Genomic DNA, 14,907 nt, shown 5'->3' with positions numbered 1-14,907 from the left:
TACCTTTTATGCCTAGTACCCTGGATAGCTTCTTTCCAGTCAAAGCAATAAGAACATGAGAAGAGCCTGCTGAATCAGGCCAATGGCCCATTTAATCCAGCATGTTCTCACAGTGGCCAACCAGATAAATGGTGAGACTGAGTGCAACAGCATTCCCCCTACTTGTGACTCCCAGCAACTGCATTCAGAGGTACACTGCTTCAGACAGTGAAGGTAGAACATAGCCATTGTGGCTAGTCACCCTTGATAGCCTTGTGTTCCATGAATGCAGAGAATACTAGAATATTAGGCTAGATGGCCAACTGATGTGGCGTAAAGTAGCCGCAGAAGAAATAGTTATGGGAACCATATTCTTTTACATAGAACTAACCTTTTCTGTTTGTTGTACTGAATGGAGACAAATAAGAAATACAGGAGAATGGATTGAGCTCCAAGAGCAGCTCTTTTATCCTATTGGTACTTCAGTAGAGCTGATTTCATGCAATGGAAACATTATTCAGACATTTCTTAGCTTTTTAGTATATTGTATTTTAAAATGGGGTTTCAGAGTTTTTAGGGGTTTTTGAATGTTTTATGTAGATTTTCATTTTCATTGTTCTGTATAGGACAATGACAATAAAGATATTGTATCGTATTTTAAAGTATGATCTAAGTTAAGCGAGTGGTGGTTGTCCTATGTTCAGTACTGGAGGTGTGGTCATCGTTCCATCTCCCTTTGATGTTAGAAGCAGCAGGAGGATTGTTGGTAGTGCAAACAAGCTATAACTACACACAAGTGCATTTTTATGTCTCTATTGTTCTTTTGGAGCACAGATCCTTGACCTTTGCTGTGTTGGCAATATGCCTACCAATAAACAATAAATAAAAGAAGTAATAGTGTTATTGGAGTGGCAAAACTGTGCTTTAGGGGTTCACAAGGGAATTTCCTGTGCTAATGCAGTTTTGTTGGATTTATTCTGGGGGGGGGGAATTCCCTTGAAGGACTAGCTGGCGGGGTGTGCATTAGCGGCAGAGATGGGTTATAAGCAAGGTGTTCCGTGTTCTTTTGCCACCTTGATTACTAAGCAGTCTCCACTGAGCCTGAGAATGGAATGCAGAGAGGAATACCAAACAGTTTTCCATAGTGTCTAGTTGGAGCCGGTATGGGTCCTGGGGTCACCTTCTACTGATGAAGCTGAGCTAAGCTAAGGGATGGCAAGATTCCCACAGCCACTTGTGGTTTTCTCTCAGAGATGTATTACTGTGAAATGAAATACATGCATTAAGGTAGTTCTTTGTAGGAAAGAGCTCCTTTTACACCATGGTTCCTCTGTGTGTACCTGAAGGTGTCCAGGTGAGGACAATATTTTCTGCCTCTCACGAAGTAGCCTCTAGTCCATGTTCATCTTTAAGGTGCTTTAGGACTCTTTTTATTGTTTTTGCTACAATAGACTACCCCTCAGGGTGTTACATGTGAAGGTAGCCCTGATGATGATGATAGGATTTGGCTTCATGTTCATTCAGGGGTCTGTATTATGTGAACCCCATAGCAAACCTTTATATATGGGTCACTTCTGGATTTGACCTTGGGGGTCTTGAGTTCAAGTGCCAGCTCTGTTGCAGGCCATGGGTAAATTACCACCTTTTGTAAATTAAACATGATAATGACTTGTCTCAACAGGTTTGGTGTTGATGTGAATGACATAAAGTTTGTGAAACACATAGTTCTTCACAAGTCCTACAGAAATGACGACCCCTTTAAGGAATGCTACTTATGTGGCTGCTCCTGCTCAGTGCTATGGTTATTTCTATTATTATTTCTATCTTCTATCTCTTATTTCTATCTCTCTAGAGGCTGGAACCAGAATGATGGTGATGGCGCCATGCTGTTTCCGTCAGGAAACTGTGCCATATATATAAAACCCAGGGATCATCTGGAAGCTCTTTAAAATCACCAACATACTCTTTTTGCCCCTCTGTGCCCTGTGGAAGGTTCCTTTGCCTAGAGCCTGTAAGGGTGATCCCATGACAGTGAGTGTTTTATTAGTAGCAGGTGTCTGAGTATCCCTTGAAACCTGAGCTCTCTCTGTCCCCTCACCTGACAATGAACTCAGGACCAGGGCATCCCTGCCCGGTGCCAGAGATTATTGCTGCCCATAACCTGACAGCATCATCCTATTGGTAGGGACAGGCGTATAATGTGCAATTTCTCAGTGGCATGGCGTTCTGTTTGCTTGGTGCACTGATCTATCGTGGCCCTCCCCATCCTGTAGCCCTGGGTGCTGTCAGTTTGGGATTAGGACCATGATTTAGTGGCTGCCACTAATACCTCTTCAGGGACTGGATCACTGTCTGGCAGGAAGCGAAAGGGAAAACCACCCTTGGAATTCAAGTGAAATTGCCACTGCAGACAGAGAGGCCTACCCAGTGTGAGAGGTGAGGGTGATCCTCCTAAGAGCAGGAGTAAATCTGCAGAAAACAGACCCTACCTAGTGACATTAATTCTCTAGCGCTTAAGGTTAATTCAGCAGTCCTATGAGAAGTAACTGGACTTGGGCATTAGCCACTGGAGGCTCCACCCATAATAAATGTGGTGAAAAGCACTCTTATCAGTACATGGTAAAATAGAGAGATGGGCTATTGACATTGTCTGAGAATCTAGGCAAAGGCTATTAGATTCAGGCCTCTCTTTCTAGAATGGAGAGCCAGTGTTCTCCACATTTTTCCCAATCTCCTGGAAATGTTCCTAGTCTGTTTAGAATAGTGAGATAATAGGCAGAGAGGGAACAGGACAAGAAGGAATTCCTTGGGGATTCTCAGTTGCTTTGACTTTGCAAGACAAGAGGATTGTTTTGGAGACAAATGAGAGACTATTGAGATTGTTGAGGCTACCTGAGTTGCAGATTATGGTGTCCTCTGAATTATTCAGCTGTTTGCCATGCGCTGCGCTGTCATTGGGAAATCCTGTCCGACCAAGTATATTTAGGGAAGCAACATCTCACTGAAGCATATTTGCTGAATAATGTGTGCAGTGTGCTATATCAGCTGTGTGTCTTTTAATTTCATAACTGCCCCCATACAGTCCTGATCTGCAGGCTGTCCTGTCCCATGTTAGTGCACTCTGTGGCCACTGTAAAACAATGTCATTGTTGTTCTCTCCACCATGTCAAGCCTGACATTATGTGCTCTGAGGCATTGTGTGTGACAGTGTAACAGTACTTACTCTTCCAAGTACAACTCAGCCTTAGAGCTTGCCCTCCCTCTTCCGCTGCCAGGCTTTTCCTAAAGTGTCACTTCCTCGCTGTTTCTCTAGATCCAGCACTGCCGGCTTTGTTGGCTGAGACATTTAGCCTTGACTGGAATGCAGGGCCATGTTGGCCCCCTGCCAGCCCAAACATCCCCACCCTAGTGCACGACACAAGGTGATAAGAATGAGTGCTCTGAGTGGGCTGGGATCCCTCACGGAGGGGCAAGTATCTTATGCCCAGCCCATAACCCTCCTACCACATGACCTTAGAGGCCATCGTTAATCGTGTGTGTGTGTGTGTGTGTGTGTGTGTGTGTGTGTGTTTCTTTTCCTTTAGCATCCCTATGAAATGTTCTCAGCGTCTCTGTGGGCCAAACCCACAGTGCCTCATGCCCGAGACCGACTACAAGCAGACTGCTTTGATGGGTAGGGGCTTGACTATATATTTGGCATTCCAGCTGCAGCACGCAGAGGGTGTGAAAGCCTTTGCTTGACAAACTCAGAGTGCTGTCGCCTCCCTGCCTGCCTGCCAGCCAGCCAGCCAGGCCACGGATATTTTTAGGCTCCAAATGTCAAGGAATTTTTCACCTTCTGTTTTTTGTTTTTGTGTTTTCAGTTTGTTTTGTTTCTTTTCCCTTTTAAAAGGAATTTTTAGCTCAGGCAGTGAAAGGTGCCCCTGACTGACAAGCTCAGAGACTGAATCCTCTATTTATCGCCAGGCAGGTAACGGTTTCCACATGCCACCCACCCTGTCTCCATGGCCCATTCAGTCATTTTGGTAGCTACAATAACCCTTTGCTTGCCTGCTGTACCCACATCCTTCCATGGGATGTCTGTATCAAAGCTGGCAGAGGCAGTGAGGGATGCAAGCAATTTCATCTCTACTGTGATTACTCTCCTTTTTTAATTGATTCCAGAATCCTGGGATTCAGATAGTTGCTCCCATCTCAGAAGCACCACCTCATAAGAGCACATATAGCCATCCTTTCCAAGTCTGATATCCCTCCCCTACTCTCACATCTGAACCCCTTTCGAAGTTCCTAACAGGGTGATTTTTGACATTGTCTTAGCTTCTGTGCTGAGTGTGACTGGAGGAAACTACCCATGGAAGCTTGATGGAGGTATCTTGATCAGGGTGATTCCTTCACAGTGTGGTGGCTCCCACCAGGGGGAGCCAACAGCCTTTTCTTTGGCCTCAGGTTTCTAGTATTTGATGGAGACCAGGCTAGTCAGGCCCTTCTTGGCTGCTCAGGAAGGTGTATGAAGTTTGAAGCATGCCTCTGTCAAGACTACAACAATTACAGTTTTTAGCTTCACATAGCTATCTGTCTTATTTGGGGGCAGGAAACAGGGTCTTGGGAGTGAAGTAATCTTGAACCCATCATACCACCATCTTTGGGGTTGGGCATCTGAATCATTAGTCACAACATGCGAAGCCAAGATTCTGAGGACAGTATGGGTATGGTGGAACTAAAATTAGAAGGCCCCATTCTTCCGTCTTAGGCCTACCCAGAACATAATGGTGCCTGAATCAAACCTGACACTGCCTGTCCACCAGTGGACTCTTCACCATTACTCCCTCTAGTGTAGCCTGAACTTTGCTAGGAGATCCCTCCCTCTGCAAGTGCTGACTTAGCACTTCCTAGTATCATATACCATCTTTGTTGATGGGAGGTTCCTATTCATTTGGGAGCAAATTGTTTTCAAAGTTCAAGGGGCTATTCCCCGGAATAGAGTGCTTCCTGGAAGAATACTTCACCATGTAGAGATTGCAGTTTAACCAGTTTACACCTGCCCTTTTCCATTACATCTGTAGATTCTGTACTTGGATAGCACTGTCAGCATCCAAAGTGCATTCTGTGTAAATTCCGGATTTGCACTTTCCCAGTGGCATATCTGTAAGTTGGCTTTACCATGATTGCAAGGGTTGGCTTGGTGGGGTCGTGAGGTCAGCAGAAATGTATTTTAACAAGGGTAGACAACCTGGTGCCCTCCTGATGCTCTACTGCAGCTCCCATCATCACTGATCATGTTGGCTGGACCTGAGAGGAGATAGGAGTCTAACATCATTTGACGGTACCACCTTGGCTACTCCTGCTTTATAACAGTCCCTTCTGATTCTGGGCAGTGCCTCTGGGCATTAGTTTCAGAGCACTATACTATCTTCTAGCAATATAGTCCTGAACTTTGTGTAGAGGGGAGAGCTGTGCATGGGAAACAGGAGAAACCTTTGTTAGGATGCAGGGTAAGGAGTGTTCCTTTAGGGTGGAACCCTTGTTGTTGGGGAGATCCCGTTAGGAAACAATCTAAGGTATTTGCACTTGTGCCAAATGTTTGGCCGGGTCTTGAGCAGGGAGAGAAGCCTGCTTTTTCATGTGGCTGCTTGCAAGCTTTTGTTGGCATCCCCAGGACCTGCCCAACTCACGGGCCATTCAGAATTTTTACATCACCTTTCTCGTCCTGTGTTATGTGTGTTTTGGCCAGAGGAGAATCCCACTGCAACCTACGCAACAGAAAGGGCCATTCTGCCTGAGAGAATCCAGGCTAGAGGAGATGTGGGGGCAGGTGTCCCAGAGCCTGAATAAATGGGGAGAGGGAGGGAGCTGGGCCAAAGACCATTGGCTCTGTGGGCTATGAATGAGACAGCTGTGCACTCGTAGGCCTACCTTTCTCCTTTGTACCAAAAGCACTGAACTAACATTCAGTGCAAGGGACCAGGCAGATGGCCAAGTACTGCCTGGATGAGGTCCCCTCTCCAGCAACTAGGAGCCAAATGCCTGTGCAGATTCCATTCCATTCCATTCTCAATGCAGACATCCAGGTAACTGGACAGCAACCCTCTCCCAAACATTAGCTGCAAGGTGCTTTGGGTAGTGCTCCTTTTCTGAAGATTGGAAGCCAGTTGGTCAGGTTGTACTGTCTTCTCACATTTTGATAGCTGAGAGCAGAGGGCACTTCAAGGACAGCCAATCCTGCACTGGCTGGATATGTGTCTCTTTGGAGAAATGTTTAGGCTGTGCCTTCCTTCCAGATGCTAGGACAGGTATTCACTTAGAAACTCCAATGTAGACTAATGTCTGGTGTGCCAGAGTCCTGGGTGTTCATGTTCTTGGAGAACAGAAGGTGCCGTGGAAGATGTATATGGGAACAAGGAAGTTGCAGGCAGATATATGTTTCTATGGTTAATCCCTTCTCTCCCTCCTGTTTTTGTTGTGACTGAGACACTTGACTCAGTGGTAGACTCATTGGTGTATCCACTACTTCCTGCTGAAGTTTTAGGTCAGGATGGGACAGTGTTCCCGCATGCTTTCTACTTCCTGTGATGTTTCAGGCCAAGTCACTGATAAAGGGGAAATGGGTGCTCTGAGTTTACCCAAAAACCACAAATCCTTCAAACCGGCCTACATGGTTGGTAATCAGCTGTGCCCACTTCATTCTCAAACGCACCCAAATTCCCTCCCTAAGCCCATAATCTGGGTTGATTCCATTGGAAGCGTCTGCATTCTCCATCTGTGTTGTCTTGCCTAATCCTAATAGGAGGTGTACTGGCTGTTGCTTAGCCCATCCCCATGGCCTTTGATTGCTCTCTGCCTCTTAGGCTCCTGTCTCGCCAATCCAGTCTCTTGCCAGCATTCCACATCTTCAAGAAGTTGCAAGATGACGCAATGCTACTATTATGCTCCTTGTTTACAGAAGGGGTTGATGCCATGCTGTGGTCTTCAGCCCATCGTTGCTTAAACCAGTTAACAAAAGTAATGGGTTGTGCCTTACCAGCCTTTGTATTGCAGGAAATATGAAAGGTACCTGGACTTGAGAAGAATGGAAAATTGTAGCACTATATAGAAACATTGGTGGTCAGTGTCGTAGGTTGCCACAACTCTCCCTCCATAGTTGAACACTGGTCTTCAGTTGAAAGGGCTCAGTTCACAACTGGGATGGTTTTTGTCCTAAGGCACAACAGCAGCACTATTGCCACTTTCTTTCCTTTTTTTTTTAAAGGGTGGAATTCAAGGTGATTGTTTCAGCAGTGCAAGCATTTCTGCTTGCCAGACAGAAGGATCTCCTCTCTTTTCCTCCCATGTGTTGTTCCAGGGATTCTTCTGACACTTCTGAGAAAATTTGGGGAGGGTGCAGGAATGAAGAGGAGGTGAACAGTCCCATTGTGCTAGCGCAACTCTTTGCACTGGCTTCTGCTAGCATAACAACTTAGTTGAATCTGGCCCTTTATTTTTAAAGTGAAGCCTCAGCTTCCTTTCTGATGCAGTCTAGCTGATGCCTTGGTGTACATTTCTGCTGTTGTAGTGTCTTCTCCTCAGCCTGCCTCCCTATGCCTCCTGTTGTTGATGAGGGATAGAGGAAGAGGAAGGAGCAGGGAGGTTGTCTCTGTTGCTGCTTTGATCCTGGAAGGAAGACGCAAGCACTAGGAGTGATATTTGGTTGTCACTGCAAAGTCTCCTCCTTACTGTGTCTAAACTTGCCTCCTGGCTTGCCCAGAAGAAGAAAAACAATGGCTGAATGAAAAGCTGCTTCAGGAGCAGCATCTGAGGTGCAGTGTGCCTGGCCGCACATGTAGCATTAGCAATGCTGGAAGCCATGCATCAGCCCAGGCCTCCGTGTTAAGTTTCTGTGCTGTTTCAGACATTGCCTGTTGAAAATTACACTCCAATTATTATTTTTTAAGTAAGTTCAACTTTTTATTTTTAAAAATAGGGATGGGATTCACCTAACCCAGTATAGGGACTACCACTTGTGGAACAGGTCTTCTCTCCGCCTGCCCCCATACCCCCCCCAAAAAAATTGCCTTGGGGCAGTCAGGAGAACCCCCAGAACAGTGCACAAGGGGAGAAGAAGGGGAATTGTCCCAGCTGGCAAGCTGCAATGCTTGTGCAGACAGAACGGTTGGAAGAGCGAGACATTGAATTCCACCCATATTTCTCCATTGAATATTAGGGTTTGTGGTCACTTCTGGGTCTGGGAAATTAAAAAACATCTATAGAATACCTTTCACCTCAATCAGATGTATAAAAGACAGCCACCAAATAAAGCCTATGACTACAAATGAGAGCTGCAATCTGGGAAGCATAAGGCTCATTTGAATGCAGAAAAAGAGTGACCACAGTGTCACATTCATAACATGAAAATTAAGTCAAAGAAATATGGATGTTGGTGCTTTGAAAGGAAAGCTGCAGCCTCCTTATTGAACGCTTATAAGACAAAATGACATCTAAAACAAAGATGTCATTAGCTTTGTGTGGCATTACAACCTGTGTGTGGATCCACAACTGAAATGGACAGAGAACGTCCCTTCTAGGATCTTCCCTCTTTATGTGTAGGTTCTTCCTGTCTTGCAGATTCCATAGTAATCATCTAAACTCTTATGTTTTGTGGGGTTTTTTTTAAAATAATATTTATTAAAATTTTAAAGATTACAAAAAGAAAAAGTAAAAATACCACATTAAACAAAAACAAAACAACACATCACAATATGAAAAAACAGAGAAATAAAATCCATTAAACAAAAACAAAAACGCAAAGAAAAATACATCAAATCTCCTCATTACTAAACTTTCATTAGCTTATTTCCTCACACCTCCCTTTTTTGTATTCTAGGTCAATTATCCATTTCAGCAAATCCTTTCCCTCTTTTAAAATTTTAGTCCTGTAAATTATCTTAATATAATGTAACTTTACTTTTCCTCCTTTCACCAATTAACAGTCAGTTATTCCCAAATCTTTTATATCATTCCTGCTAAAATCATATAATATTATTCCAACATCCTTCTAACAGTTATTAATTTTACAATGTTTCTTTAAATAGTCTTTAAATTTCTTCCAATCTTCCTCCACCGACTCTTCTCCCTGGTCTCGGATTCTGCCAGTCATTTCCGCCAGTTCCATGTAGTCCATCACCTTCATCTGCCATTCTTCTCGGGTGGGTAAATCTTGTGTCTTCCATAAACTCTTATGTTTTGGTAACCCTTGGATCATTTATAAATAGTCTAAAGTGTCTTGAATAATATACTTGGGTCACACAACTACCAGAGAAAGAGCAAGAAAACCCAAGTGAGACTGAAGCCATGTCCAGTGAAGGTTGGTACAGCTTGGCACTGTAGCTGATATCAGAACTTGGGCATTGCCTACTGCAAACAGGATGCGGAGCAGTGATCAATAAATCCATACAGTCTCTGGCAAATATCAGTGTGTTTCATGAGAACTCTCTATGCTTAGAGATGCTGGTACCCTCTTTCCTGTGCTGTCCCTGGTGATAGAGAGTAATGCTACGGTTCTCACTTCTCACTGCTTGCTGGGAGCTGCCTTTGGATGCTATTGACGCTATGTGGTTTGCAGAGTGACTCAGGGCGGGCAGCAGGATCAAAGGTTTCTCTCCTGGCTCGGGTGGGACGGATTCCACCGGCTGCTCTGCAATGTGTTTTCTTTCCACTGCCCCCTCGCCAGCCACTTATTTACCTTTTGCTTTCTCTCCTTGTGCAGCATGGAATAACCCACTCTCTGTCTTCCCTACTGTGCATGTGCAATCCCCTCCATTGCTAGTGGCTTTTCACTGTATGGCATAGCACTGTATGGCATAGCACTGTGCATGAATGGCTCTTTCTTTACAAGGCTTCTTCTAGATTAGGGGTGAAGAGCAAAACAACACCATTCCTCTCCGCTGTCAATTCGTCACTAGATGTGTTTTGTGCCTCTCCTGTGCTTAAGGATCTGGCCAGCCCCACCAGGAGCCAACTGGCACAAGCGAGTTTCCACTTGAACATATGATGCTGCCTTATAGTCAGTCAGACCATTGGCTCATATGGTTCATACTGTTGCTAATGGTAGCTTTCCAATGAGATCTCGTTAGCTTGAAATGCCAGGAATGGAACCTGGGACCTTCTGCATGCAAAGTGCACACTTTGCTAATGATCTGTGACTCAGTTTGCTCTATCATGGGTAGAATTGCTCTGAAATACTACAGTGTTCCTCTTGGGCAGGAGAAGGGGGCTCTGGTAGTGCTTTCCCTGAGCCAAGAGCCCTTAAGAGTGTAAAAGAAGAATGTAAAAGAAGAATCAGAAGGATTGTTAGCTCTGAAGAGTTAGAACCCCAACAAGTTTACTAGTTCACTTCAGCATTTCACTCTGATGTCATAGTACTTTGATTTACTCTTTAGGAACAAGAGCCAGCTGAAGATGAAACTTAAGAAGCTGCCTTATAGCAAATCAGGTCAGTTATTTATCTTGCTCAGTATTGTCTTCACTGTCTGACAGCAGCTCTTCAGGGTTTCAGATAGTAGTCTCTCTTAAGTCCTACCTATAAATGCAAGAGATTGAACCAGGGAACTTCTGCATGCAAAGCAGATGCTCTACCACTCACCTATCCTCCTGTATAGGGAGGATAGGGAAGGTACTTGTATGGGACAAATAGGATATGCAACGCTATAAAACAAAATGAATATAAATGCAAACCTCTAGCCTACTTCCTAGGGTAAAAGCATAAAGGTTACCCAATATGCCAACTTGAGATGGGTTGTGGTCTTCCTGTCATGGTGAAAACTCCCCCTGAAGTTTCCATCCTAGATGTGTGAATAGCTAGTCCAAAATCTTCATACTTTTATGCCCAAATTTCCAGACTTTGCTAATGAGTGTGGCTTTCTCTTTTCTTGGAAAACTGTACCATCCATCTTTCCCCAAACCAGTTAGTCCAGCATCCTCTTCTACATGGCCCATTCCAAAGGCACGCTGAATTTTTTCTAACATCAGATCAGAGAGGGCCACTTTTTAATAACGACCACTTAGCTGAGCTGGATTCTTGAGCAGTTAATAATGTTTGAGGATGATAGGGATGCACATGGAGAATCCAGAAAGTGTAGCATGGCATATCATATCGCATAGCAAAAATCCTACACTGAGTTACCTGAAGGTAAGCTATACATATGTTTTCAGAATATGGAGCAGATCTTGCAGTGACAAAATGGCACATGTTGAGTTGTGCAGATTTAACTGGCTCTGGGCAGTCACTTTGGTCACAGCACTTCCTGCAAAGCTGCTTAGATCTTTAATTGTGTGAAGGCTTGGAATCTTCTCTCCTATGCCCTAACTGACACAACCCTAGCCTCCCATAGGCCATTGACTGGTACATACTGGCCTGCCCAGAAAGCTGTACGTTAAAGGTTCTGCAGCTTCCTACAGTTTTGGACCTCAGGTATTTGTTTGTTTTTGGCGCGCTTATGATGCAGTTCTGCCTTTTTCCTCCCTTGTTGTAAAAGGAAACCCAAACTCCCCTGTTTAACTTGTAATGAAAACTCCACTTTCTTTATGAGAGAGATAATCGGAACAGGGTTTGTGCTGTGCACTTTTATCCAATACTCTCTTAAGCCTCCACTCACTCCTCTCCATCATACTTTTAACTGGAGGTCACCATAACAGGGCCTTTTCAGCAGTGGCACCTACCTTATAGAACTCTTCCTACAGGAAATAGGGTTGGCCCCTTCAGGTATAGTGGTGATGTTAGTATAATTATTTATTATTATTTAGTAGCAGCAGCAGCAGCAGCAGCAGTAGTAGTAGTATTTTGATTTCTTACCCACCCTTCACCATAAGGTCCTAGGACAGATTATAGTAGCTTAAAAATCTAATATTAAAATACTTTAAAACAAATTACAGCCACAAGAATAGGGTGTGTCCTAACAATCTTTATCTTGGGTGTCAAAGCCCACAGTAAAAAAAAGTGTGTCTTCAGCATATGATGGAAGTTGTATAATTAAGATGCCATACCTCTGTGGGAAGGGAATTCCACAACTTTAGGGCTGACGCAGAGACTGCCCTCTGATGGGCCACCCCCCAAAAAAAAAAAAACTTCTGAAGGCAGTGGAACTACCAAGAGGGCCTCCTCTGCTGATAAAAACATCTGAGAGGTTCTATAGGGCAGAATACGGTTTTTCAGATATTTAAAGCAGCATTTGGCTACCATATCCTGTCAGTGCTGGGATTTCTGTTTGCACAATGGGACTTTCCCCCTCCCCTCCCCCTACACCCTCACCAAATCTGCTTCAGAGGATTGGAGGGACCCCTAGGACAGATTTAGGGGGTGCACGGGATAAGGTAAGGGGCATAACACTCCATTGGGCAAGCAGAAATCCTTGTGGTGAATTTCTACATTGGATTCTACCATTGGGGCGTAAGTCATTTAGGTCTTTAAACACCTTGAATTGGGCCTGGAAACAAACTGGCAGCCAAAACAGGGTTTATATTTTTTTAAAAAGACTTTTAAAGGTCTTTCTTTTAAAAGGCTCTTAACTTTTTTGTTGCTTTTCTTTTTTTGACATTTTTATTTTACTGCTGTGCCTTCGGAATGGTTTTATACTGGCATGTTTTAATGCATTTTGATGGGTTTATCTTTCTTAATTTTGAAAATTTTGTTAATGCTGTTTTGTTTTTATTGAGTTTCATTACTCTATTGCTGCTCGCCACCTTGGGTGCATATGGTCCAGAAATACAGCTTTGAAATGTCTAAAATCAATAAACCAAGTAGGAAAATTAGCTAAAACCATGCAAATTGACTTAGTTTTATTCTGATTTTGGAGTTCTGAACTTCAGTCAATAGGGGGTTGCTGTGGGCACCAGGGCACAGTGGGCACATGTGCACCCATTGGCAACTCCTGGCCTCCAACTCAAGGATGGAATGCACACTAATGGCAATCCCACACTCCACATAGCAGACCTGACCCCAGAGGTGCTTCTGACCTCATGTGCAAATAGCAACAGAACAATTGCTCAGATGACCATGTCAGTCTGCTTTGCCAATTTGTACAACTTTCAGAACCAAATAACTATTAAAACTATGCATCTTTATGGATGTCAGACCCCTGGCATCTTTCATAGTCTTAAAAGGCAACAAGGAAGTATTGTCCAAAGCTAGTATTGCACTGCACAGGAAAGAGTTAAGATGAATGTGAGGTATTTCAGCTCAAGGGTGAAAGGGGCACTAATGACAATCTCTCTCACACACATCCCAAGTCAGTTTATTTATATACTACATTTTCCACAAAAACATTGTGCTCATAGTGGTTTTTAAGTACAAAGCACAAAAGATGAATTCCATGTTAGGGATCGTTAGGAAAGCAGTTGAAAATAAAACTGCCAGTATCATAATGTTGTTATACAAATCTGGTGAGACCACATTTGAAATATTGTGTTCAGTTCTGGTTGCCTCACCTCAAAAAGGATATTGTAGAGCTAGAAAGGATTCAGAAACGGGCACTTAAAACGAACAAGGGGCTAAAGCAACTTTGCTATGAGGAAAGGTTACAACATTTGGGGCTTTTTAGTGTAGAAATGAAATGAGGGGGTAGGGATGTAGAGGTGTATAAGATAATGCATTATGTGGAGAAATGAATAGAGAAGCGTTTTTTTCTGCCTTGCTCCTCATAATAAAACTCAAGACTATCCAACAAAGCTGAACGTTGGAACAATCAGAACAGATAAGAGGAGACACTCATTCACACAACATATAGTTATAATGTGGAATTAGCTCCCATAGTGATGGCCACCAACCATTAGACAAATACATGGAAGATACGGCTATCAGTGGCTACTAACTACAATAACTATGATCTGTCTCCACGGTTGGAGGCAGTATGCCTCTGAATACCAGTTGCTAAGAAGAGAGGGGAGAGTGTTATTGTGTTCAGGTCCTGCTTTTGTAGTTGTTGTGCAGCAACATCTGCAGGACTAAAGGTTCCCCACTCCTGCTTTACGGTAACACTTGCCATTCTTTATTGAAGAGCTTTGGTATAATTATTATGCTCTTCTTGGCACTGTTTAGTCAAAACTGGAGTATTTCTTTTCAAAAGCCTTGCTGTTAAGTGCCACATCTAAGGTGACACAGGGTCTCTGTGGCAGAGCAGCAAACTTAACTCATTTCCTCTAAACTCTGGGTCAGTGTCTGACCTAGAGGGCTATCCCCTTCCCCTTGATACATTTTCTCCCAAGTTCCTGCAACTCTGTCCCATTTCCTTTGGCCTTATTCCTGGGGTAGAAATATTTCCACCTCTCCTGTTGACTGTCCAAAATTGCACAAAGGGGAGGGGTCTGTGAGTGGAGATGATTCCACATAGGGCTTTCACAATGTTTCTCTCCCCCACCCCCACATGCACACCTCAAAATGGAGAGCTGTGAGAAAAGGCCTGTAACCCAAGCCAGGAAAACAGCAGCAAACCGGGAAAGAAAAGGTTATTGAGCAGCAGGCCGGGCTGCTGTGGTCTCAGAGCGAGCATAGACTGTCAGTTGTTAGGTGGGTGCCTCAGCGGGGAAAGACTGCCTTGATTATGTGTTATGCGGCAGTTACACAGGGACAGCGGCCCTGCATTCCCCGTTCCACAGTGCCGGCCTTTATGTGCCTGACATTTACTCTCTAAGCGTCGGGGCTACAGGGGGGAAAGGAAAACATTGTGTGCAGCGCTCAGCCACGCTGGCCTGTCACGCTCCCCACTTCCGCCCTGCTGGCTTCTTCCTGTTTGCCCCACTGGCCGCCCTGCCTACGACCCCTCAGTCCCCCTCAGCCATTGCTTGACCCTCCTAGAGCTTTCCTGCCTGGAGGGGTCCCTGGGATGACCTGGAAGCTGAGAGTTGCCTGTACATTGGCTTCTGAGCAAATCAGTCCCTGGCTCTCATGGACACGTTTAGATG

General features: G+C 44.3%; 1 protein-coding gene and 1 long non-coding RNA gene across 5 annotated transcripts in view; one reads left to right on the top strand and one right to left on the bottom strand.

The window, feature by feature from the left end:
• Positions 1 to 14,907, bottom strand: part of LOC307212437 — a 115,992-nt gene that overhangs the window by 24,945 nt on the left and 76,140 nt on the right. Inside the window, exon 3 of one of the 2 annotated variants that reach the window (XR_013836994.1) lies at positions 600 to 844. The exons of the other annotated variant lie outside the window; for it this stretch is intronic. This is a non-coding gene — a long non-coding RNA (uncharacterized lncRNA). Of the gene's footprint in view, positions 1 to 599; positions 845 to 14,907 lie in introns of those variants that run through there. 2 annotated transcript variants of the gene reach the window in all.
• NHEJ1 (non-homologous end joining factor 1) overlaps positions 1 to 14,907 on the top strand; it is a 124,234-nt gene that overhangs the window by 85,125 nt on the left and 24,202 nt on the right. The window lies entirely within an intron of this gene.

The sequence above is a fragment of the Podarcis cretensis genome (assembly GCF_951804945.1).
Source record: "Podarcis cretensis genome assembly, chromosome: 1".
Taxonomy (NCBI): domain Eukaryota; kingdom Metazoa; phylum Chordata; class Lepidosauria; order Squamata; family Lacertidae; genus Podarcis; species Podarcis cretensis.
Note: the sequence above shows the minus strand (reverse complement) of the source record. Positions and strands in the feature narration are given on the sequence as shown.